At 39.4% G+C, this 25,406-nt stretch overlaps 1 protein-coding gene across 7 annotated transcripts in view; it reads right to left on the minus strand.

Annotated features, from left to right (window-relative positions):
• Positions 1-25,406, minus strand: part of Zw (glucose-6-phosphate 1-dehydrogenase Zw) — a 36,014-nt gene that overhangs the window by 7,133 nt on the left and 3,475 nt on the right. Inside the window, exon 1 of one of the 7 annotated variants that reach the window (XM_067780658.1) lies at positions 14,358-14,542. The exons of 5 other annotated variants lie outside the window; for them this stretch is intronic. The gene's annotated coding sequence lies outside the window, so the exon portion shown is untranslated. Of the gene's footprint in view, positions 1-14,162; positions 14,187-14,357; positions 14,543-25,406 lie in introns of those variants that run through there. One more of the 7 variants, XM_067780659.1, reaches the window with a different exon arrangement.

Genomic DNA, 25,406 nt, shown 5'->3' on the forward strand with positions numbered 1-25,406 from the left:
CATCTAGCGGCAGTGGTTAAATAACTACAGCTACAGCACAAGGTGTACCGAAAAGCGGAGCCTCAACCCTCTGATGACCATATAACATATAGCTGAAACAGTTGCGATGAATTGTGGACACACATAGAATACATAGAATTAGCGTAGAGGGTGAAACAAAGACACATATTTCAGTTACATCTGAGTATAATGCGTATTGAAATTTAGTAGGACAAATTTTATGCGCAGCAATTTCAGAGGTATATTTAAAGTTTGTCGCTTAGCAGTCCATATAAAGTTTAAGCGTAAACGTATATAGAAGTAAAAAAAACACAGCTAATGACGTACAAGATACCGCCCATTGGATGGCAGCGATATGGATTTGTGTTTTAGAAAAAAGTAGTACCACGGAAGTTATAGCAGTCAGCTGATTAACTTGTTTTTGTTGTTATTAGCTGTGTTCGGCCAGAAATTCTAGCACGAATTTTCCAGCAATAAAATTTACTGCTTCAAAGAATTTACCCTAAAAAGAAAGAAACTTGCTAAAATTTCAACGTGCCAATTTACTTATTAAAAATGTCTTTTCAATTTTTTAATTCTATGCAATTTATGGTTTTTTTGCGATAAGCTACAATCAGCTGATTTACAATCATATGTTTTCGTGCTTGCTAATTTCTTCTAGAAGAGATTTTCCTAGCACGAATTTGCAACTTCCTCCAAATAAATTGTCAAAATTGCACTCTCTAGTTGCAAATTATATTCAGTAACAATTGGTACTAGTTTGTACAAACTTTTTGCTGGCCGAAAATAGTTATTAGCTGTGTTTTTTTACTTCTATATACGTTTACGCTTAAACTTTATATGGACTGCTTGCTAAGCGACAAACTTTAATTACACCTCTGAAATTGCTGCGCATAAACTTTGTCCTACTAAATTTCAATACGCATTATACTCAGATGTAACTCAAATATGTGCCTTTGTTTCACCCTCTACGCTAATTCCATGTATTCTATGTGTGTCCACAATTCATCGCAACTGTTTCAGCTATATGTTATACCCTATGGCCATCAGAGGGTTGTGTCTCCGCTTTTCGGTACAAGCTGTCCTGTTATGTTAGTTATTTAACCACTGCCGCTAGATGGGTCTCCTAAGCATTATCTAAGCGAGGATAGGCGTTTTTTTCACGCGCAAACGAAACGTATACGCGTGTAAAAAAACCACGGCTATTATATTTAGTGTTGGGAACTATCGAATGAAAACTATCGAGTTATTCGATGGTTCGCTAATTTTCATGCATTCGATAGTCATTTGAAATTCGTTCATTACTATTTTTTCCAATCGTTCGTTCTAGTTGAATTTTTACTGTGCATATATCAGTGATCTCAATTAAAAAGGTATTCAAATAAATTTTAACGCTTAGCATACTTCAACCTAATCAACAAACGTTTTAAGCGTGGTAATTATTTCAAATTTTTATCTGAGGAAATGCTTTTAACTATTTAATTTGTGTAGAGATATTTATAATGCGGCCTGTACTGAAGAGATCTTCCGTTTGGGAGTTTTTCACCAAAAATGGCAATGAATTTAAATGCCATGTGTGCAAAAAAAAATTTAAATTTTCTGGAAACACATCAAATTTAAATGACCATCTACGCCGTAAGCACCCGTTTTCCTCAGAACAAAGGAATGTAACTTCAGGAGAAATAGCGCCAGTAATTTCTGAAGAGGAACGTAGTTCTACTTCTCTTTCGTCAACTGCTGTAGTAAGTAAAGCGAGTAGTTCATTAACAGTATCTGTCGAAGACATTTCCAATAGTAGATGTTTGAGAAGGACTGTTCAAACAAAATTATTTGTTACCAGCGTACGTTCTGAGCTCTCAGAGCAAGAAACAAGTAACATAGATGAATCTTTTTTAAAGATGATTACAAAGATCCAGTAACTTTGGGCGAATGGCTTGGAATCACGTCCTTTCCAACCTCCCACACATCGCAGCCCTAATATTTGTGTATGTCAAATATACATCAGCTGCTCGAAATCTTGTCCATTCCGACAGCACTAATAATCAATTCCCGTTGCTCGGCATCACAGTCCATCCCGACAAATGATTTAATAATATATATACATATTTTATAAGATAATTTTGTTCAATTTGTATGCGTCATACGAATGTATGGCCGAATCTTTAGGTCTTTTATTCATGCTCTGGGCCCGAGTTTGTACGTGTGAACCGCTTTATATTCTTGAAAATGTAGACTTCGGGATAGCTAAGTGATCATTAGAGCCCCTATGCTAACATAGGTGTTTCTCACGACACACAATGATAGGACAATACAATATTAACAGTACCTATGCTGTGTTTCCTTTTAGAATTTTCGAAACTCCATTCACATCTACATTGCATAGAGACTACGACATTAAGACGACGTGATCTTTAGACCCGAAATTTGACAATAGTTACTCAGCCAAAGAGAAGGCGTGTTGTCACTTTATCTCAGTTGAGCTTCGTTAGAGGCATTACCACTGGGTATGAAGCCATTGGAAATAATCTATAAATAAAACGATAGGTACTTGCATCCTATCGACATAATGTGCTCATCTACAGTGTTCACACTTTATTATTATAGGTTGAACTGGTCGGTCCATGAGGATGAATGTGTCCGCAGTGTTTTCATTAATATAAATACAACAACAAAATTAGAGAACCACCCAGAGGATTTTGTTTTATATTTTATTTTTCACTTATTACATCCCACCTTAAATTCACTTTTTGCCCGTTACTTGTATTAAACTGTTATCAATTGGCTGCACATGGCTATTTATGTAAAGGAGGTTTACATACATAGATACATATAATAGTTCGTTCTTTTATGCCCGGTTTTTCACTGCGAGTTTAAACTACAGTTAAAGTTTACTAGATTTTAACCCTGCTACTACGGCCGCTCAAGCTGAGATGAGCAGCGAAATTTTGTGTTATCGAACAAAGTGGCAAGGTTAAACTCTTGTCAACTTTAACTAGAGTTTAAACTCGCACTGAAAAATCGGGCATTAGAAGCTCTTCAGTATTACAAACTTTTGCAAATTGTTGCGTAATGGCGGTATTTCCAAAACTATAAAAGGGGAAACATTGCGCTTGACTTTGAAAGAATGGCGATCGCATGAAATCTATTTACAAATGCATCCACATAGGTATCTATTTTTATTTATTAACCGAAATCGCGCCATCGATTTTTCGGTAGGATTTGGGCTCAGGAAAAAAAAAGTTCCATTACGCATACCCAAAAAAATAATTTTCGAGCCTGCGAAATTTCATTTTTTTTTTTACTTTTTTCGACTTTGATTTTTAAGGTTTTTTTCATGACCTTCTAAAAAAATTTTAATTTGTCAGTCGTAATAATAATTTACGAATGACAACCTTTTAAGGATACGAAAATTGCTTTTGTACCTTTCGCAAATTAACCGCATCTCAATAAAAGTTTGGGTTAGTAAATGGTACAAGTAGCCTAGTTACATATATTGAGGTTTCACCTAGCATATGACAAGCTCATAAAATCTAGCAAACAACCGACTTTCAAAAAGGGATGTATTACTTAAAGAATTATTTGTAGACCAAATGTTAAAACTCTCTAACGGAGCGCAATACAACTCGTGCATTGAACTGTCACTTCGAAACCCCCTCTCCATTAGTATGATTCTTATACCTTTTATAAAAATGAAATGGCATATTAAGTTTTATCCACATCTCGAAAATTGCTTTTCTATAAAGGAGAAGATGTAGACTGAACAATCATTATACCGATGTGATCAGTATGACGAGCGGAGTTGATTTAGCCATGCGCATCCGTCTGTCTCTCCGTTAGTCTATTTGAACGTAAACTAGTCCTTTAATTTTTGAGATAGCATGATGAAATTTGTTGACCGGTTTTATTTTTGTCGGAACCGACCAGATCGAACCACTATAGCATCTATCTGACATACAACCAATTTTTCGAATAACAGGGTTTTCGTAATTTCTTCGTTATTTTATAAATTTCGCAGGATGCTTACATATTAGACATGCAATGTTGTCTGAAAAAATTCTTAAGATCGATCATACACTTTTACAATATACGATAAGAAAGACGTCTTAGATAACTCTTCCTCATTTTAACAGTTAGGAGCTTGAAATTTTACAGTATGCTTACATTGTTGCTTAAGAAAATCGTCAAGATCGGTCGTATATATAATATATATGCCATACCACTGATTGTTCAGATTTTATGAGTTTTTGAAATTTCATCAGACTATTATTGTTCAGCTCCATTCATGAAAGGTATGAGGTCTTCGGCACAGCCGAATCGCGTGATATTTTCACAGATCATCAATTTTAGTACAAATTCTATACATATGTACGTTAGGGAGTTCCATTGTTTGCGATATTTTTTTTTTGTCCCTGCCCTACGTAACAAACTTTATACTCAGCTGTTCAGCCTTTGTGTTGAAGAGGCGTAAACATCTCGGTCCGGGATGTGTTCAACTCTCCGGATTAAATTGGCAATTATTTCAACTCTATCACAAAATACAAGGCGAATTCAGTACCCCAGGTGTTGTTATTCCAACAGCTGGTTGCTTTCTCTTGATTATTTATAAAGTTTTATAAAGTGATTCGCTCTTTGAATTCGTCAGCAGTTCATTTGTTCGAAAATAAAAAAAAAATGCCGTGCAATTTGTAACGAAAGTCGAACTTTTAAGGCTGGGCGCGTATCGTGTTATACGATAACGTATCGAAAAGCAATTTCACTCAAACCATAAATCAGAAACTGCCGAAATATTCCTAAAAATGATAATAAGTTATGGATCTAATGAGTACTGGTAGCCACCATTTCACATATTTCCTTCATCCGATTGCCCATTTCAGAGCTATTGCGATTTAAAAAATTTGTTTTGATCACGGATCGTATAACATGATACGGGCCCTGATTTTTTTCTCAATTTCAAATATACCAAATGAAAATAAAAAATAAATATTTATTAATTTAACCCACCGTTATATACATAGGTGTATTTAGATATGTTGAACAACTTGATAATGAGTATGTGAACAAATAAGAACAATGCAAACAGTGCGGGGATGACATGTAAATATTGTTTCCACAAATCTGACTACTCAAACCACAATCTGACTACTCAATACGTTGATTGCAATATCATGGAGCTTTTTTCGAGAAATTGTGTCCCATTTATATTAAAAAGGATGATATCACAAACGTGTCTTCGCAAAATATAAACACAGACTCACTCTAGAGTCTAGACAACAGTTTTGAAGGTTAAGGCACATATAGTAAAGCTCGAGAGTCTCATGTCACATAGGGTAAGGACAATAATATTGGAACTATCCCAATAATATAAGGGATTCAGCAAATGCCATTCCCAATTGTACCCACACATATGCAATCTTTGTGGTATGTAACTCAAGAAGGAAACAGCTTATAACACAAATTGCTAAGGTTATGTTTCTGGTCTGCATTCCTACTGAATGGACTAAGGTAAATGTGGTAGTTTTATCTATAAGGAAAAGGAGCTACTTACCCTTAAGGCAGTGCTCTATTATAACTCTTCTTAATCTTCATGAAGAGGCAAAAGTTAATAGCAGTTGGGATAAGGTGCATTGCGATTCTTAGACAGTGATTATGGCTTGATTGTATTTACACTGTGGGACAAAAAATTTAATATACTTCTTGCGAGACACACATCAAAAACTGCACACATCTACAAAAAGGCTTTTGGACGGAACTAACTGGGGACTGGCACCACATGTCATTCATGGCATGTACATCACAGTCGTTCGAACCATACTAACATATGGAGCTCTGGTCTGATGGAAGGCGCTAGACAAAAAGAGTAATCAACAGAGGATCGGGAAGGTACAAAGGCTGGCATGCCTGGGAATGTCAGGCGCCGTGAGCAGCGAACCTCAGGAAGCGCTAAATATGATCTTTCACTTGACGCCTCTACAAGTCTTAGTACAGGGATTAGCCGCAAGAGGAGCTCTGCGACTAAGAGAATCCAACATGTGGTAATCAGCTAAGCACAGATACGCGACGATTCTGGACTATATGACGAAGGAACAATTAAACGGAATAATAACCGACCTACCATCCAAAACCGACTACATCACAGCGGTTTTTGACTTCCAGGTTCAGAACATACGACAGGTTCAGAACATTCCTCCTACAAGGGAGGAATGGAAAGAAGGCCTATACAATGGCAGGGGCATTACAATCTACACCGACGGCTCGAAATTGGAAAAGGAAATTGGAGCTGGGATGTACTCAACAGATATACAGTTAAGCCAATCATTCCGACTTCCTGACGCATGCAGTGTATTCCAGGCCGAGGTCTATGCCATATACAGAGCAGGTACTTGCGAATAGGATGGTCTCCGACACCGACGTAACATTCTTTGTTGACAGCCAAACCGCCTTAAGGGCATTAGAGTCCAACATGATAAAATCGGATATCGTGCGGAGGTGTAGAACCTACATGGATTCTATAAGTCATTTCAACGTCTCCCTTAGCTGGGTCCCTGAGCACAGCGGTATTGAAGGGAATGAACTTGCAGATGAGATGGCTAGGAAAGTTTCCGATTTGGAAAAAAGTGAGGTGGACAGCTCCATCCGACCACCGCTGAGTTATCTGATGGGGAGAATCGAGGAATATGAGAACAGGGGCCGAAGGGGTTGACTGTGAAGTCTCAAGGTCCTTATGGACCTGCCGATGCCCGGAGCTTCAAAGAAGTAGGCTCAGATTTCTGAGCTCTCGGTTCTTCGTCAGCCTGGCAGAGGTTGGCAAGGTGGGCGTCTCGCTTCTTCTTAGGTTCATCAGCGAAAGTAAGTGGTTCGTTGAGCACCACTAGGAGGTAATGGGGTTAAACGAATGTGGCGCCGAGTGGAAGTGTGGGTAATACCCACGCACGCCCTCTTAACCTAATCTAAACTAGCTAGGGCTGGCTGGCTTGCGAATCGATGACAACTCTGTCAATAGCGAGAAAGTCATAAAAAATCTACAACCTCTGGATTGGGTTTGAAATATAGGAATCTTTCGTGGGATTCCAGGAGCTCTCAAGCTCAATACATACCATTGTGGATAAGACAAGTTTGATAACTTCTGCATAGATGTCAAAATTACAAATAGAACCAGTCACCCGATTTTTAAATGACTATCGTGGTCTCATTCTGTATCTCTTTCTATCACCCGCTGAAGATAGCCGGCCCTATGCACCGCCATATTGAATATCCTGCAAACGCTGCCAAAACGCTAAAAAGTAGCCATCCTGAACATCCTGTCAGGCAGTTGACGGATAAGATATCACACTTGTTTTATCCACAATGATACATACCTTTATAAACTAATACCTTCTCCAACAGAATTGTCAACTTCACATAAGCCAGGCGAACTTTTTACAAAGATGAATGCTTACGTACACAAATTTAGAATGCGAGACTGTGCAAGCCCAAAGCTCCTTTCTGAAAGAGTGGGTTCTATCGCCTAGAGTCTTCGAGGTGCTATATCAGATAGATCCCGAGATAGTCGGACTAGTACTTTAAAATGACAATATAGCAAATAGCTAAAGAAACCTAATTAATGATTTCAATGAACGGTTAAAGCAGAGGGAACTTTTTACTGCCGAAAGCATATTCTCTCTTCCTATCCGCCCAGCAATTATAAATAGATAATATTAATACACAACTCAATAAATGTATTTACTTATAATGAATTCACAATCTCTATAGCTCACAACATCGCAGTCCAAACTCTTCCCAGTCCTGTGGACACTGTTACGTTTCTTTGGACTACCATTAGAAGATCTTATTAACCCTTAGACGGACAAAAAAGAAATAGCAAAATTTTGGATTAGGAAATTTTAGTTTAGGTATAATTTCTCTTCGCTGAGGTCATATTCGAAATCGAATTTCTAAAACTCCGTCTAGTTCTGGCGCTAGGCCCAAAAATTTGGAGACGGTCTTGGCCATGTAAGAGTAGAAAATTAACGAGATGATCAAACAGGTATTGAATAAAATAAAACAACCTTATTCAAGAAAAATTGTAACAAAAGTATTACAATATTGTTTTTACATTATTCATGAGTGTGAGGATCTCCAAGAATCCATGAGGTCTACACCTCCCATGTGCGAGTTGTACTCACGTATTATTTATGGACAATCTATCTCAATGTATTCCTTGGTCTTTCTATTATATCTATAGGATACGTATCCAGTATTAATAATTTGTAGATATTCTGAAATCTTAAATTCAATTAATTTTATTTTTTCCAATTTGAAATTACAAAGCAAAAGTAATTTGATCAAATTATAAAATTATTAAAAGAGAATAACAAGTTAAAAACTAACAGGTATCGCTACAGTATTCCCCCGTCAGACTATCAATAAATAAAATGTTTGAAAGTCGAAATGTTTGATTAATTTTCTTGCAGACTTCCAGATTTTTCCATTGTAATGAAAGCAGGCTTCAATCTGTCAATAGAGATATTCAAACTTCGATCTCCAACCAAAATAGTATAGAACTTGGGAAAACGTTTTTTAATTTCAAATGGTCCGTCGTATGGTGGTGTGAGTGATGAACGTATTTTATCCACACGAATAAACACATGCGTCACATCATTTAATTTTCCATTAACAAACGGTTTTGTAGTCGAATGATGAGCTGCGTCTGCAGGTCGGATGGTTTTGATTAGCTGAGTAAATTCCTTAACAAACTCTTCCTGTGGTTTGAAATGACTATCGATAAACATTTCGCCAGGTAATTTAAGTACAGTCCCGTAAACCATTTGTGATGGACTTGATCCGATGTCTGGCTTGAATGTTGATCTTAATCCCAGCAGGACAATCGGTAAATGCTCAGTCCATTTTAACCTATTAAAACACATTAACGACGCTTTCAAAGTTCTATGCCATCGTTCAATAATTCCGTTAGACTGAGGATGGTAAGCGGTAGTACGAAGATGATCAATGCCGAGAATCCGAGAAAGTTCACTAAAAAGATTTGAACTGAACTGTCTTCCTTGATCGGTAGTTAAACGAACCGGTACTCCAAAACGAGAAATCCAACCATCAATTAATGCTTTTGCAACAGTTCTTGCGCTAATATCTGTGATAGGAATTGCTTCAGGCCACCTGGTATAGCGATCAATGATTGTAAGGCAATATTGAAAACCATTTGATGGTGGCAGTGGACCAATAAGATCGATGTTGATATGTTCAAATCTTTGTGATGGAAGACAATATTTTCCAAACGGTGATGCAGAATGCCTACTAACCTTAGACCGTTGACATTGAATGCAGCCTTTTACGAACCTTGTTATTTCTGATTGCATATGTGGCCATACAAAACGTTGTCGAATAGTGTTGAAAGTGGATCTGGCGCTGGTATGTGCAATATTGTGAAATTTCAATATAACCTTCTCCCTGAACGACTTCGGAACAAAAGGCCGCGCGGACTGTATAGAAAAATCGCATACAATTGGTTTTGAACAATTTGGCAGCTGAATAGATTTAAGTTTTAGAGAAGTGGTAGAGGAGTTAAGAAAATTCTGTAATTCTGGACAATTTCGCTGAGCATCTGCCATATGTTCTAAATTAATAACGTCGCGATCTGATTTTAAAGACTCGATGCGAGATAACGTATCCGCAGTTATATTTTCTTCGCCTGGTACATATACGATACGAGTAGAAAACTGTCCAATGAAATCGAGATGCCTAATTTGACGTGGAGAAGAAGAATCATGTTTTTTAGTGAAAGCAAATGAAAGGGGCTTATGATCAGTCCATATTTCAAAATCTCTGCCTTCCAATGCAAACCGAAAGTACTTAATACCCAGATAAATGGCAAGCAGTTCGCGGTCATAAGTGCTATATTTTTTTTGGGCATTCGAAAGTTTCTTGGAGAAAAAACCAAGAGGCTGAGTTAGCCCAGCATTAATCTGATGTAGAACAGCCCCGACAGCTGTTTCACTTGCATCTGTGCATAAAACAATCTCCGCATTCAACTTCGGATGTGCTAAAAGCGTTGCATTAATTAGTGCCTGTTTGCACGCATCAAAGTTTTGAAGAGTTTTCGAGTCCCATTTAATTGGAGTCTTGTCCTTTTTTTTGTTACCCTTTATTAAATCAATAAGAGGTTGTTGATGTTCAATAGCGCGAGGAATAAATCTTCTATAAAAGTTTATCATATTTAAAAATCTTTTTAGCTCCATAGCAACTGTAGGAAGTGGATAATTTTTGATTACATCAATTTTTTTTGGACAGGGACGAATCCCTTCCGATGAGATGAGATGCCCTAAAAAAATTAGTTCACTTCTTCCAAACTCACACTTAGATGGATTAAGTGTTAACTGAAATTTTTGAAGTCGTTCAAAAACTTGTTGAAGATGGTTGATATGTTCGGAACGTGATTCAGATGCGATGCAGATATCATCAAGATATGAAAATGTGAAGTCTAAATCTCTCAAAACTTCGTTCATAAATCGCTGGAAAGTTTGAGCAGCATTACAGAGACCGAATGTCATATGCGTAAACTCAAAAAGACCAAACGGAGTAATTATCGCTGTCTTCGGAATATCTTGTTCACGGATGGGTATTTGATTATATGCCCTATTCAAATCTATTTTGCTAAAAATAGACTTACCGTACATTATGTTGCTAAAATCCTGGATATGGGGAAGTGGATACTTATCTGGAACAGTTTGTGCATTAAGTGCACGGTAGTCTCCGCAAGGACGCCATGTACCATTAGATTTACGAACCATATGCAAGGGTGATGCATAAGGACTTTTTGATGGTCTGCAAATGCCAACCTTCGTGAGAAAGGCAAATTCTTCCTTTGCCGCTTTGAGCTTTTCATCCGTGAGTCTTCGAGGTTTGGCGGTTACAGGTGCTCCGCGAGTTTCAATCACATGCGTTGTTGAAAACTCAACTGGTAGCGCAGCAATCTTATTGAGTTGAGTAATATCAGGAAATTTCGATAAAAGAACGGAATACCTGCACGATGAATCAAATTATTTTATTGATATTGTTCCAATGCCACAAGCATGAAGACATCTTGTTTTTAATTTGGTGCGATTGTCAATCAAAAGAGAATTTTTGACATCAATTAGTAAACCAAAATAATTGAGAAAGTCTGCACCAATGATGTTGTGATTGGTTTGTGCGATGACAAATTTCCACTGGAAAGACCGTCCCAAACCCAAGTCAATTGATAAATGAGCGGTTCCAAAAGTAGAAATAGCTGTGTTATTCGCTGCGTAAAGTTGAGATGAGAATGTTTTTGAATGTGAGATCTGAAACGAAGATGCACTGACTACGGAAACGTCTGCTCCAGTATCAATTAAAAACTTTCGTTCCGAGGATCGATCCTTAACGAAGAGGCGAATAGATGAAGTGAGATGATTATTGTTGTTGACTAAATGTTGTGTTTTTTCATCCTTGGCGATGTTTGAAGAATACATCGCCAACCTATTCAGTTTTTTGAGCTGAAAGAGCACGGTGCTTTGCATTGTGTTGCACTTTCCCCGAATTTGTTGTGGTACCAGCAAACTTTAGATTCAGTTTCCTGAGAAAATGATTTTGATTGTCGTCGAGCGTTAGGCTGAGCTTGATCGCTGTTGAACATCTTTTCCAAACGAGTTAACGAATTTTCAATTTTTGCCATGCGTTCGGATAAGGATCTGCTGTTGTCTCGAATGGCACTAACGTTCGAAGAGGAAGATTGAAAATCGATTTCAGTTATTTCATTCTTCTTAATGTTATCATTGATTTCGTCGGCTACAAGAGCAAGATCTTCAATGGACATCATTGGACTGCTCTTAGCAACGCCAGCGATGACCGCACGCGCAGCAGTTGGCAGACGCTGCATCCAAAAATCCTTGATTAATTGTTGGTCTCTTGTTACGTTTGTACGTTGCAGCTGGGTTAGCATGTGGCTGGGTTTGTTATCTCCGAGCTGAATACCTGATACCAATTGCTCTAAACGTGCGACGGACGATGAAGAAAACTTGGCTAAAATTGTATCTTTAAGCGTCCTAAATTTTTCGTTTGTAGGAGGATTTGTAATCACATCATATGCTTGATCATATAACCGCTCATCCAAATTGATGATTGTCACGTGAAACTTTTCATCATCTTGTTGTGATGATGGCAAAGAATTGATTCCTTGAAGGATAAAAAATGATTCTAAGCGACGAAACCATGATTCCACGTTATTGAGTTCATAGCCTTGTAATTTTGGAACGAGAACACGAGTTGCGAATCCGTTTGCTTGATGTGAATCTGCATTCACAACGTTGCTTGCATCAGAAAATTCCTCTTCTTGATCTGCATTCTGATCTCTTGGAGCGTTCAGTGCTCGTGCAACGCTGCGGGTCATTGGAGGAGATGTGAACATCGCGTTGAACAAAGGAAAACGGAGATGAAATAATTAAAAGTTGATGACAATTCTCTTAAGGATCTTTGAATTGCCGAGGAAAGTTGTGTAGCTGGAAAAAGCGTTCGGGGTCACCAATTTATAGGATACGTATCCAGTATTAATAATTTGTAGATATTCTGAAATCTTAAATTCAATTAATTTTATTTTTTCCAATTTGAAATTACAAAGCAAAAGTAATTTGATCAAATTATAAAATTATTAAAAGAGAATAACAAGTTAAAAACTAACAGGTATCGCTACATATCTATGTGTTTTCAAAGGGTAGTGAGCGGTATCCTCTTTAGAAAATGGTTGGATACCTACATAAGTTGAACATAGCCGAACATTTTTAGTGTCCTTTCAAAGGACTGTAGTAAGCGGTACCACAAAACCCAACTTAATATCCTCTGCCTGCTCTTTCAACCTGCGCTTCCGATTCAGGCGGTAATTTACAATTAGATTTTCGGTTGGCTCAAATTGTAGGTACCTAGTGAAAATATACCACGAGCTCGTAAGTAAACTAGAAGTGGAAGAGATGAATAAAAATTGTCGAAGTACAGAATATGGTTAGCAAAATTAGGTATGGCTTGCGATAACCGAATCACAACATTTGCTCGTAGCTCCCAGATCTGGTGTGTCTGGTATTACAATCTCACAGGCTCCATTATAAACTTCAAACAGGTATGCGTATTGGTATCACATAGGACGAACCTGATACCCCATTTACTGGGTTTATAGGACATATATTGCCGTAAGTGATGCACTGCTTTTGTTGCACACGGAGTCGAAACGATCGTGCAAAATCTCAATCACTTTCCTTATTCGAAACAACGAATCGTATCCTGGTTCACCTTTTTTGATATGCTTTCTCTCATCAGCAAATGATAAGTGTTTCTTTATTGCCACAAACTTCTTCCAAAGCAAGGCTTCCCCTACATGCTTAAATCCAAATTCACTCCAGTGTTCCTCTATATTTGGATATCGAAAAATAGGCATATATATCAGAATGCCGATATATCTTCGAACTTGTGCAATGTTAGTTGTGAATTGCGTATTTATAACTTCTCTATATCTGCTCGATTGGTTTCTTCAACAATCAAATTAAACAGTTTGTAGTTAAAAATATTATTGTAAAAGTAAATCGTTGTCTTAAGTGTTCTTACTCTATGAGGTAACTCAGAGTCTCCGCGGAAGGCTGATGAAACATCGCTAAGGTTCAGCAAAAGTCCATCCCCCGTTTCAAAATTGCCATTGTCCATCTCATCTAAAACTTCCGTTATCATTTCTTCTTCTTCAGGCGATATCTCATCAAGAACGTAATCTGGGTCTGCTATTCTGTCGCTATCATCCTCGTACTCAGAATCTTTATCAGACAAAATAGTTGAGTTCATCAATTGGTCGATTTCTTCGTTTGTCATTGAAGATATATTGAATTTCTTCCTTTTATCTTCCTTAGTCAGCTCCTGTGGCTTTTTCGCACAGTATCTTCTTTTTTTCTGTGGTCTATCGCTTTCCATTTTCTGAAAGTACCAGTACCACATACAAAACCAGCTTTTACCGACTTAAACAAGTGTTGCGCTACTCCATCAAACTAGGAATTTGGTTAACCTTACCCGGGAAAGACCGTCCAGGGAAGGTCTCAACAAAACACTAAAAAGCACCATATTTTCTTTGTTCGATATTGAACCAAACATGAAATATGAAAATCAACAACATTTTAACTTACACTAAAAATTTCCAATTAAATTACTGCACTGGAAATATTTTTTTTCAATTTTAATTAAAATTTTTCTAGGACAATTTATGCGTCACTTTTCACTTCGTCTCGCACTAGAACTAACAAAACAGTTGAATCGTTCCACTTAAGAGCTTTTTTTATGAATTAGGAAGAAAGAACGTTTAATATTCAATGAACCGTTACCTTATAGCAAGCGAGCGTTATACGATTTAAATGTGAATACGTAAAAAGCAAAGATCTTCTGCAGACGGTCTTGCCTGACAAAGGGTTAACAATTTTTCGAGTGGACTTGCTGAATAAATATGGCGAATTTGTGTTATAACATCGCTTATTTATTCGATTAATCTTCAAATGAACCTAACACAGAAATTAAGCCCCGGCGAGAATAATATACCCTGATAGTGTTTGCTTATTTTTGGCCAAAATCATATTGTTATGCCTCTCTGGATCACTCTTTATATACGAAGAAAACTTTAATATGATGTCATTGACAAGGCGAGCTTTAGCCAGTATATGCACTGTTAGTGCTTTTGTGAAAGTTCTACGTTTGCTTGGCATTGACATTCACGCTCTCAAGTAAAGTGATCGCGCGATCATGAATAATAAATTGCGATTAAAATGTGATTGGTCAACGTAAAGAACAAGTATTTACTAAATTTGATATGCAGCAATTGGAAAGTGATTGCCATACGCTTAGACACTCGTTCGTATGAACGTTAGGAAAAAACAGCTGCACGAATTTTACATTGAAGTGATCCTTAAGACGTATGAAAAAAATACTGCCTCTGAATAATAGGATCACACTGATGATGGCACTTAGTATTCTGCTAGGAACCCCAAAAAAATTTGCTGTGGATCAACCAAATCACATATTAGAACCAGATATTTTTTTCATAAATAATAAAATGTTTACCAAAAGGTGAAAATTTAATCAATATTTAAAATAATTTTTATATTTTATAGAGATTTTGTATACGAAATTTGTGTTGTCGGAATTATTTATTGACGGTATTTGTTTGTCTTTATTGCCCGGCCAGTTCAACCTAACCTTGGTTGTATATGGATTTTGAATGTTCGAGATTTAGTCGTGTGTAGTTCATATCTTAAGATATTTGTAAGTCAGGTTTATATATCGTGAAAGGCAAAATACTGTACTTAAGCCTACAGTCCATTGCTTTTAAAGTTTTTTAAACTATATAAATTTTTTAGACTCAGTTTTTATACCACAATTCCGAAGCTGTAACTCCGGTAATAATTGACGTATCCTAAAAAAAATTGGTAGAGATGATTTGTGCTAAGTGAAGGTTTTGTGCTGGATTTTGAGAATTAAATTTTATTGCTCTTGAGTATTGTGATGATATAGCGATTTACGAAATGTTTTAAGAAATCGATATATTAAAGTTTTTTGAACATTTAAAAATTTAATTTAAATTTTTTAAATAGAAAAAAATGTTAGTATATATACAATTTTGTACATGTATTGTGATTTTCACTTCAATATAAAAAATTTTGAGCAGCACTGTTCCTCAACAATCACCGAAAGGCCTTGAAAATAAAAAATTTTGATTTTCAAAAATTTATTCACATTGGCCACTCTAATGTATATGTAAATTAGGAATAAATATAAAAAAAATCAAATCTTTATATATAAGGTTAAATAAGGTGATAGCATGGCGCAACGATACAAGGTGGCAGCATGGAACAGCTGATTACAAACGTTTTTTATTTGATTTGATACATCAACTTCCGGCGCAGTACGATTTTGACATTTGTCCATCGAATTTACAAAAACAAAGTACATGGAATTTTTATTTATGTTTGTAGGTATGTCACCATGCTGCCACCTGTATCACTCCGCTATGGGTGATAGGAAATGAAAGACAAAACATGAGGGTAAAGTGTAACTAATACAAGGTTAGGTTAGGTTAGGTTAGAGTGGCTGCCTCCGCTGTCCGAGCGGAAACTCACGTAGGCCGTTGTGGCCCGTTGTGCTACCACGCGGGGGGCCCCTATTTCCTATTACCCTACTTTCGAAGAAGAGGAGAATTTAGACCCCAGTGAGGCTAAACCAGCGCGTTTGCCTAATGAAACGCAAGATATCGTTTGGGTTTATAGATTCAAGCTCCGCAAGGCACCCAAAAGAGTGTCTGTGGAGGCATTGGTACCTGGTTTTTGACAGTGCGGGACAGTGGCACAGATAGTGCTCAACGCTTTCTATCGCAGTTTCCTGAAATGTCACAGTGGCCAGGAACCCATATTATGCTTAGGTTGCAATTTTCAGCTAGTTTATTGAGGGTTTCTCTGCACTTCAATGCCACTAGTGACGAGGTGTTACTGCATTGCAGGGATTTTATGGCAGCTTGGCTGTCAGAAAAAATTGAAATAGAATTGTTTACCTGCAGGTTAGCAAGATAGCGGGCTGCTTCCCAGATAGCTATGAGTTCAGCCTGAAAAACACTGCAGTGATCAGGTAGGCGAAAGCTCTCTCCTAGATTGAGCTTCTCCGAGAATATCCCGCTGCCGACTCTGTTGTTTGGTTTAGAGCCATCTGTAAAAACGGAGATTTCGTGTGATCCCGGCTCTACGCCGTTTGCCCACTCGTTCCTCTCTGGGATTCTTGTGGGAAATTTGTTGTCCCAGCAAGGGGGCGATGTTGTATGGTCCAATTTCCAGAAGGTTTCAGGGACTTGCTTCAGGATCCGGGTGTGACCAAACCTGCAATCCCTCCATGGTTCGATAGCGTTGAGCCTCGCCGCGTTGCAGGAGGCACAGTATCTACCATATAGATCAGTTGGGAGAAGGAATAATATGGTTTCAAGAGCTTTGGTGGGAGTGGAGGGAAGGGCACCGCTGGTAATCATTGCCTCCATCCTCTGCACTCTCGTTACTTTACTCCTGTTAGATTCGATATCGAGTGCCGTCCATCATACGGTGACGGCGTAGAAGAGTATGGGTCTCACCACTGCCGTATAGATCCAATGGACTATGCGTGGCTGGAGACCCCACCTTTTTCCGATTGCCGACTTACAAGCGTATAGAGCCATTGTGGCTTTCCTGGATCGTTCCTCCACATTTAGCTTCCAGTCAAGCTTCCTATCTAGAATAACTCCGAGATATTTAACCTCGGTAGAGAGTTTGATTTCCTTCCCGTTTAGGGATGGGAGGGTAAATTCCGGTATACTGCGTTTGCGGGTAAAAAGCACCATCTCAGTTTTTTCACTGCTGATGCTGAGTCCGCATTTCATAGACCATGTGTTTGTTAGATTAAGAGCATTTTGCGGGAGTTCGCCAAGCACCGGAAGGTGTTTGCCGGTAACTGTCAAGGCTATGTCGTCGGCATATGCAATGACTTGGCATCTGGTGGGCTGTAGTATAGATAACAGAGCGTTCACCGTCAGGTTCCATAGTAGAGGAGAAAGAACGCCCCCCTGGGGGGTTCCTCTGTTGGTATACCTTATTAACGATTAGCTGCCCAGCTCAGAGATAATGATTCTCTTGTTTAGAAGGAGCTCGACGAACTTCACAAGAGGCTCTTCCACCCCTAAAGAACGTAGGGATTTTGTGACCGCTGCTGGGAGAACGTTGTTGAAGGCTCCTTCTATGTCGAGAAAGATACCCAGCGTAAATTCTTTAAAGGCAAGACCCTTCTCTATCTTAGTAGTGATAGCATGTAGAGCTGTCTCTACGGATTTGCCCTTAGAGTAGGCGTGTTGGTTGTTGGAGATGAGTGCCTTATTTGCCGATCCTTTGGACTGTTGTCCGATATCCTGCCTCCTTTGGGTATGAAGACTACCTTTGCCTTGGTCCATTCCGTGGGGATATAGACCAGGTTGAGGCAAGCCTTGTAGATTTTAGCTAGCAGCGGGCTTATAAGATCGCTTGCAGCTTGCAATTCAGCGGGAAATATTCCATCCGTTCCCGGAGATTTGAAGGGTTTAAAGGACTTGATTGCCCAGATAACTCCTTTTTCACTTACAATGTGGTCCAGGGGTTGAAATGGCCCTGGGTTAGATTGCATGTTTAAGATGTATGGTTGAGATCTGCAGCCCGGAAAGTGAGTGCTGATCAGGGTTTCGAGAATTTCCGTACCAGAAGTGGCCCATTCTCCGCTCGTTGTGCGAATGCAGCTTGGAGGTATGGGGTTTTTGGAGAGGACCTTTCGTAGGCGATTGGCCTCTGAGACTTCTTCGATGTCATTAGTGAAGTTCTTCCAGGAGTCCCTTTTGGCCTTCTGGATTAACTTCTTAAAAGATTTTAAGGCGTCCCTATAATGGGACCGGATTCCCGTGCGCTTAGCCTCGTTAAAGAGTTTTCTGCTGTTTTTCCTCTGCTCGGAGATTTCTTGGTTCCACCAATAGGGTTTCTTCTTACCCCTCACCTTAATCTCCGGGCAGGCTACTGTGAAGGCAGCGTTACAAGATTTGGTGATAAGATTTACTGCTTCTTCTATTTTTGACGATGAGTCTAGCTCACCGAGAGAAGCAAATGTTGTGTCTAAAGGAGGCGCTTCATCAGTTAGCGGTAGGCTCGGCCTACCGTGAGAAGCGTTCTTTAGGAGAGTAGAGGATAGGACTTTTTTATAAAGGTTCCAGTCCGTACGTCTCCTATTCCTGTAAGCCAGCCTAGGCGGTGTACGCAATAGCAGAGTGGAAATGATATACATATGATCAGAGTAGGAGTTTTCGTTGGAAACTCTCCAATTTTTGACAAGGTCAGAGAATGCCCCAGAAACTAGAGTAACATCTAGAACCTCCTTCCTATTTGAGGTGATGAAAGTTGATTTGTCTCCAGAGTTGCATATACTTAGATTGTTACTTATAATAGAATCAAAAAGAGACTGTCGGTAGAGCCCCAAGCAGTGTGATGTGCATTGGCATCGGCCCCAATTATTATCGGGAACCCTTTACTGTGGGCCTCCCGTACCGCTTTGCAGAGCCGGTCCTGCACAGAAGTTGGGCGATCGTGCGATAGATATGCGGACATCAGCCAGATTGTTTGCCCCTGTAGCTCGAGGCTAATACAGGTAAAGTCCTCGTCGCTAAAAAGAGATAATAAAATAAATACTAGATTTTTCTTTACTAGAATACAAGATCTGATTCTACCTGTCACGGGCGGTGTCACCAGCCGGTAGTCCTTAGAAAAGAGTCCACAGACCTTGCTGCCAACGACCCAAGGCTCCTGGACTAGAACGACCCTCATACGTAGTGCTGAGGCGTAATATTAGGGCAGCCGAGACTGCCTTAGAATGGTGCAGGTTTATCTGTAGTACGTGCGCGCCCGTTACGATTCGTTTGTGGCATCGACGTCCATCCTCTGCTGATCCGCATCGTCGGATGCCTCCTCTACGATAGTATCGTCGAATTCGGCATCCGACGGGTCGGATTCCAGCAAAAGCTGCTCGTCCATGCCCGTAAAGAACTGGCCCGCAAACTCAGATACCGAGTGTATCGCTCTCGGCATCCGGAGTGCAGCGTGCCAGTTCGATATCGGCCCCATGTCCACTCAAGGTGTTGCATGGGTCCGTGAGATTCATTGTGGCGATTGCGGATTCGCTCGAGGCGGTATCCCCGATCACCAGATCCTCCGAAGCGGTGGCGGTCCCTTCCCCAGTGCCATGGGCAGCAGATCCACTCGGGGTGTTTCTGTCTGACCCCTCGCCCTGCGGTACAGGCTCACCCTCGTGCGGTGTTTCCTCCTTCGCACCATCCCGTCGAATTTTCAACGTGATGGAGTAGAAGCCGTAGCTTAATACTCCACCACATTCGTCAAGCCAAGGGAGAGAAGCCTCGTTTATGATGAAACCAACATAACGCTGCTTCGCCCTTGTCTCGCCGACCCGGACTATCCTCCAATCGCTCGAAGGTAGCCCCGGATTCGAATCCGCGATGGTATCAAGGATCTCGCCAGGATCCGCTATGCCGTCTGGGACCCAGGCCCAGGCTCTCGGTCTGTTCGGAATTTCTTCCACACCGACCGCATCCAACCTGGCCCCAGGCCACAGCTGTCCTAGCGAAGCTATGGCGAGTTTGTAGAGCTTGCACGAGCGCTCATCGGCGCAGGAAACAAGCTTGACCCTACCCTGGTACCAGCCGGCATCACGGATAGTGGGAGCCGGCCCCGGATGCTTGGTCATTATGTCCTTAAAGATCTTGAGAAGGCCGTTAAGGACATCCTTCCAGTTATCCGGGGTCATGTTCCCATCCGGGTGACCGCGGTTCAAAACCGCCAGCGTAAAGTTGGCCTTAGCCGCCTCGCTGAAGGTTTTTGTCAGGGCAGGGGGAGTAGAGGCCGAAGGCCGGTGCCTTTTGGGATCGCTCGAGGCATTTCCCATAGACCTTTGTCTCTTAAGGGCCGGCATCTTCGGGTCAGAAGTTAGTTTGGTGGCAGAAGAGGAAGGGGTGGGGTTTTTGTTGCTGCTCTTCTTGGCAGCAATAACCTTCCTGGCCCAGGCCAGAAAACTTTTTTGCTCTGCCGTCAACTTGTCGCTGGGAGAGTTGCCAAGTTTCGCAACGATTTTGACGGCATTGCGAATGTTCCGCTGGTTGCGGACCGAAGTCGGGATTCGCTTATTTGCCTTGGAGCCCTCAAGGGGTTCAGCCGGCTTGCGCGGTAACTTTGCAGCGGTGGAGGCAGTACTTTTGCCACCTGCTGACAAGAGGTGCCCGGTACGGGCGTGGGACGGGCCTCCTGTGCTTGCTCAGTCGGACGTTGCTTTCCCTCTTTGGGGCTAGCTTTGCCGGCTGCTGCGGAATTGGACTTGCCCTCAAGGGGTTTAGTTACTACAAGCTTGAAACTTGGAATATAGTTCAGAACACGATGACAATGCAATAATAAGAAAAAAATCGCCGCTAGGTGGCGCAAGGATCGAGATATTCGCAAAATTCGCATTTGTAGTCCGATTTGGCTCATATTTGCAACACATAATACATGCAAGAATAGAAATCGACCTGTGAAAAAAATCGCCGCTAGGTGGCGCATGGATCTAGATATTCACAAAAATCGTATTTGTGACCCGATTTGGCTCATATTTGGAACACATTATACATGCAAGAATAGAAATCGACCTGTGAAAAAAAATCGCCGCTAGGTGGCGCATGGATCGAGATATTCACAAAAATCGTATTTGTGGTCCGATTTGGCTCATATTTGGAACACATAATACATGCAAGAATAAAAAGCTACTTATGAAAAAAAAATCGCTCGGTGGCGCAAGGATCGAGATATTCACAAAAATCGTATTTGTGGCCCGATTTGGCTCATGCTTGGAACACATAATACATACAAGAATAGAAAGCGACCTATCAAAAAAAACGCCTCTAGGTGGCGCAAGGATCGAGATATTCACAAAAATCGTATTTGTGGTCCGATTTGATTTGGTCCATATTTGGAACACATAATACATACATGAATAGAAAGCGACCTATGATGCCCGATTTGGCTCATATTTGGAACAAATATTGCATACAGTCCGGTAGAAGAGACATCAAAATATTTTGGAGTTGGAGGAGGGACAAGCATACGTGGCGCAGAGTCGAGTAAAGTCTTTGGAAGGATTATGTATTGAGGACTTAGATTGTAACAAATTGTCAGGAAAGAGTCCTTGTAATAATGAGTCACTAAATGAACTAAATATAATGAGAAATAATAGGCAATTAAATTAATTAAATTTCACGCGCCCAACGCTTTTATTTAATTGTCTGATCAGCGCCCTAGATTGATAAGGAGTGTGATGACTAGTACCTAGGACCTATCTAATTATTTTCTAGCTTTTCGTATTATTATTATTTCATGTAAGTATTGTTTTCAATAAAACCGTTTAACTTAAAATTGTTTTTTATTATTTTATTATTATATACGAAACCATTCAAAGTCTCTCATAAACGCAAACCATTCCTCCCAGTTACGATATTAAAGGGACTGATTTTGCAATGGTCCCTTTTGCGGTATTGTCATTCCTATTGGTTGAGTTCCCATTATCTCAGCCTTTGGTATTTAACAAAGAGCAGTAGAGTTATGTACATCCATAAATCAAGTATGGTGCAAATTTCGTTTACCAGGTCGCTATTATTGTCTATGCAGAAGTTTGCACTGGTCTAAGCCACTTCTTTGTTCCGCCGAAGATTTTCAGTCATATTTAACTGCCAGTGATCACATAAAAAAATGCTCCAATATTGGCGGTGTTATAAGCAATACCGATAAACAAATATAATTACAACGAGAGCGCCGATGCAGAGATTAATTCAAAACTTTGTAACCTTGCATTGGCATATAGAGCGAAGTGGAGAAACCATGAATCATCCATTGTGATAGCAACTCCTTTCTGCACAGCGTAAGGCATTGGCATTGAATCTGAAGGTAAAACTCATAATCCTAAGGACTTCAGAGGAGTAAATTGTATATATTTTATATAACAGTGACTGACGCAGTGCAAAGCTCGTAATGGTGAAAAAACGTTCCCGCAGCAGTCCGAGAGACTTACTTCGCTGATACCGCACTTCATGGTACAAGCGTTGGAAAATTTGCTCCACTACTCACCTCTGGAGTTCTCTAAACAATTAATTTTTATAATTTCATATTTTTATCTATAGAATAGTTTTTGGCACTAGGCTACAGTAAAACAAATAATACTACAGTATAGTATAACTGATTACTTATAGTATAAGTAAAGTTAAAATATAAAAATTCATAATAATCTAAATTTGATATTAGGACATAACGAAATTTTTAACATTTTTTTAATTATTAAAATATATGCACAACATCTCACACATACAGGGTTGTTCTATTAATTTTGATTATTTATACGAAATAAAAGATGTTGCCGATAACTTTGCACCAATTTTCAATGTCAAGTATATGTTAAGTATCTAAGTAGGTATAGCATATAGCAGGGATGGGCAAGCACCTTGTTCGTAAATGCTAAAAATAACCACAGTAGAAGTAGAAATTGCAGATAAACCAACTAAAAGTGAGTAAATATGTATTAAAAAATTATAGTTTGGATTAACTAGGCAATTGAAAGGTAAGGTTCTCCCTCGGCATTCGAAAATCATGTTAATCATGCGTCACTTATCGTGCCCGTCCTGATATATGGTGCAAAAGCATGGACACTGACTACATCTGCTGATGCTCAATTTGTTGGACAGCCATAACTTACTTACTTACTAACTTAATTGGCGCTTAACCGTCTAAACAGTTATGGCCGTCCAACAAGGCGCGCCAGTCGCCCCTTTGCTCCGCCAACCGGCGCCAATTGGTCACACCAAGGGAGTTTAAATCGTTCACCAAGGGAGTTTAAATCGGACAGCCATAACCGCGGGATACAAATTACGATACGATACTTGAAACTTTTGGCATTCAATGCCGATACTTTATACTCGTTACTTTTATGGCCACACTTGTTGGCATCGAGTATTTCGACCGCAGTATCGTATCGAGTTTACAGTAAAAAATCGCGGCTTACTTGCAAGGAAAAAGCTAATGGAACAGAAATTTGCACTGAAAAGTTTGCACTTATTTCAGGCAGACAAAGCAGACAACTGCACAATCAAAGTTTCCAAAGATCATTCTTTTGCCGGATTTACTTGGAACGCTTTGTTAAATGTATTGTTTAGATGCGATCTTGTTACACAAGGTTTTTTGAACGCAAACCGAAACAAAAAGTTGGGCTGTTGAAGTTGAAGCTGTTGTCAAAGCGTTATATGTATGTCAATACCGTTTTTTTTTTTGCAACATTCATTTTATACATCAAAATATATATTGTGGCGAATATTAGCATCACTATGCTATTAGTAAATAATCACAACAACAAAAACAGTAAGCAGCCACACTTATGTACAAGACAACAAAGAATATTCCATACACCAGGGCTCTTCATTTCATAGCATAATTGTGCTCTCTCAATTCCAGGGATGCACCTTAACGTTAAGCTAATCGTTTATCAAAAAATTTCCACCGTTTCCGTTGAAACACTTCGAAATATTATCGATAAAGAAATTATCAAGATAAATTGTATCTCGTTTTTAACCGAAACGAAAAGCTTTCGTTAACGTTAAAAACGTTAACGAAAACGTGATACTTTATGTTTGAATTGTGCTGGCAATGCTATAGCCATGGTGAAGCCGTAAGGTGGCAACAACGAGCGCACATACACACACAAACTCTATGTAATTTGTTTGTGTAATTCGTTGGTGGTAATGTCAAAAATACTCTGAGAAATGTTCGTACTGTCAAAATTCATGAGAAAAGTTGCAATCAGCTTGGATAATGCTTTCACCTTTAATGACTCCGCCATCAATCAGCTTTGCCAGCATAGTTTGAAATTAATAATCAACATAAACGATTTGATTTCGTTTTGATATGGCAGAAAACGAAACGAAATCATTTCGTTAATTTGACGATCTTAACGTTAATAAACGAAACGAAATGACTTCGTTTCGTTTATTAACGTTGATTATCGTAACGAAATGATATCGTTTCGTTGGTTAAGCATGCCTGCTCAATTCACACGCATATGATTCGCTCTGTCGTCGTTAATTGAGTTACAAGCCAACCTAATATAAACGCACGCAAGTCATTTTCTGTCAAAAATGTCTCATGCACATACAACTTGTATGAGAGCAACCCAAATTGAATTTGCTGCGTGAAAACCTAATTCGATTTCCAATTTTTGTTTTGCGTGACATTTAGATTTGACGTTTGCACACATGCTTTACATTGCCGCATGCTTATTTGGGTTCGGGCAAAAAACGCCGGTTGTTTGCGTGCGCTAAAAAAGCGCAGTGCGGTTTTATTAGGTTGGCTTGTTAGTCCCCGCTTGGCACTTGGCGTAGCAAAATCGGTGATGGATATCATGAAAAATCAATTCACCCGCACGATTATCGCGACGATTGCGCTGTCACTAATACAGGCGCACTTTCAATTTTGAATATCCCTGCCATACACATAACCAGCAGCTTGAAGAAGAGAGATTATTTCACATACATATATGTATGTAGCCGGCAGCTAAGAGCAGAAGGTGTTACACACACATACACACGTATATGGCTAGAGGAAAAACAAACTACAGATATACATATATATAGCTAAATAACCAAGCATAAGATACAACTGTTCTATAAGGCATGTGCGTGAACGAAGTAATCGAGAGTAAAAATGCAGCGCAAGCTGAGGAATCAGTATTCATTTTGATTTAAACACGCTATTAAGTGAAGTATAATTGTAAATGTGAAG

This window comes from Eurosta solidaginis, chromosome 4 (assembly GCF_040869045.1).
Source record: "Eurosta solidaginis isolate ZX-2024a chromosome 4, ASM4086904v1, whole genome shotgun sequence".
NCBI classification, from domain to species: domain Eukaryota; kingdom Metazoa; phylum Arthropoda; class Insecta; order Diptera; family Tephritidae; genus Eurosta; species Eurosta solidaginis.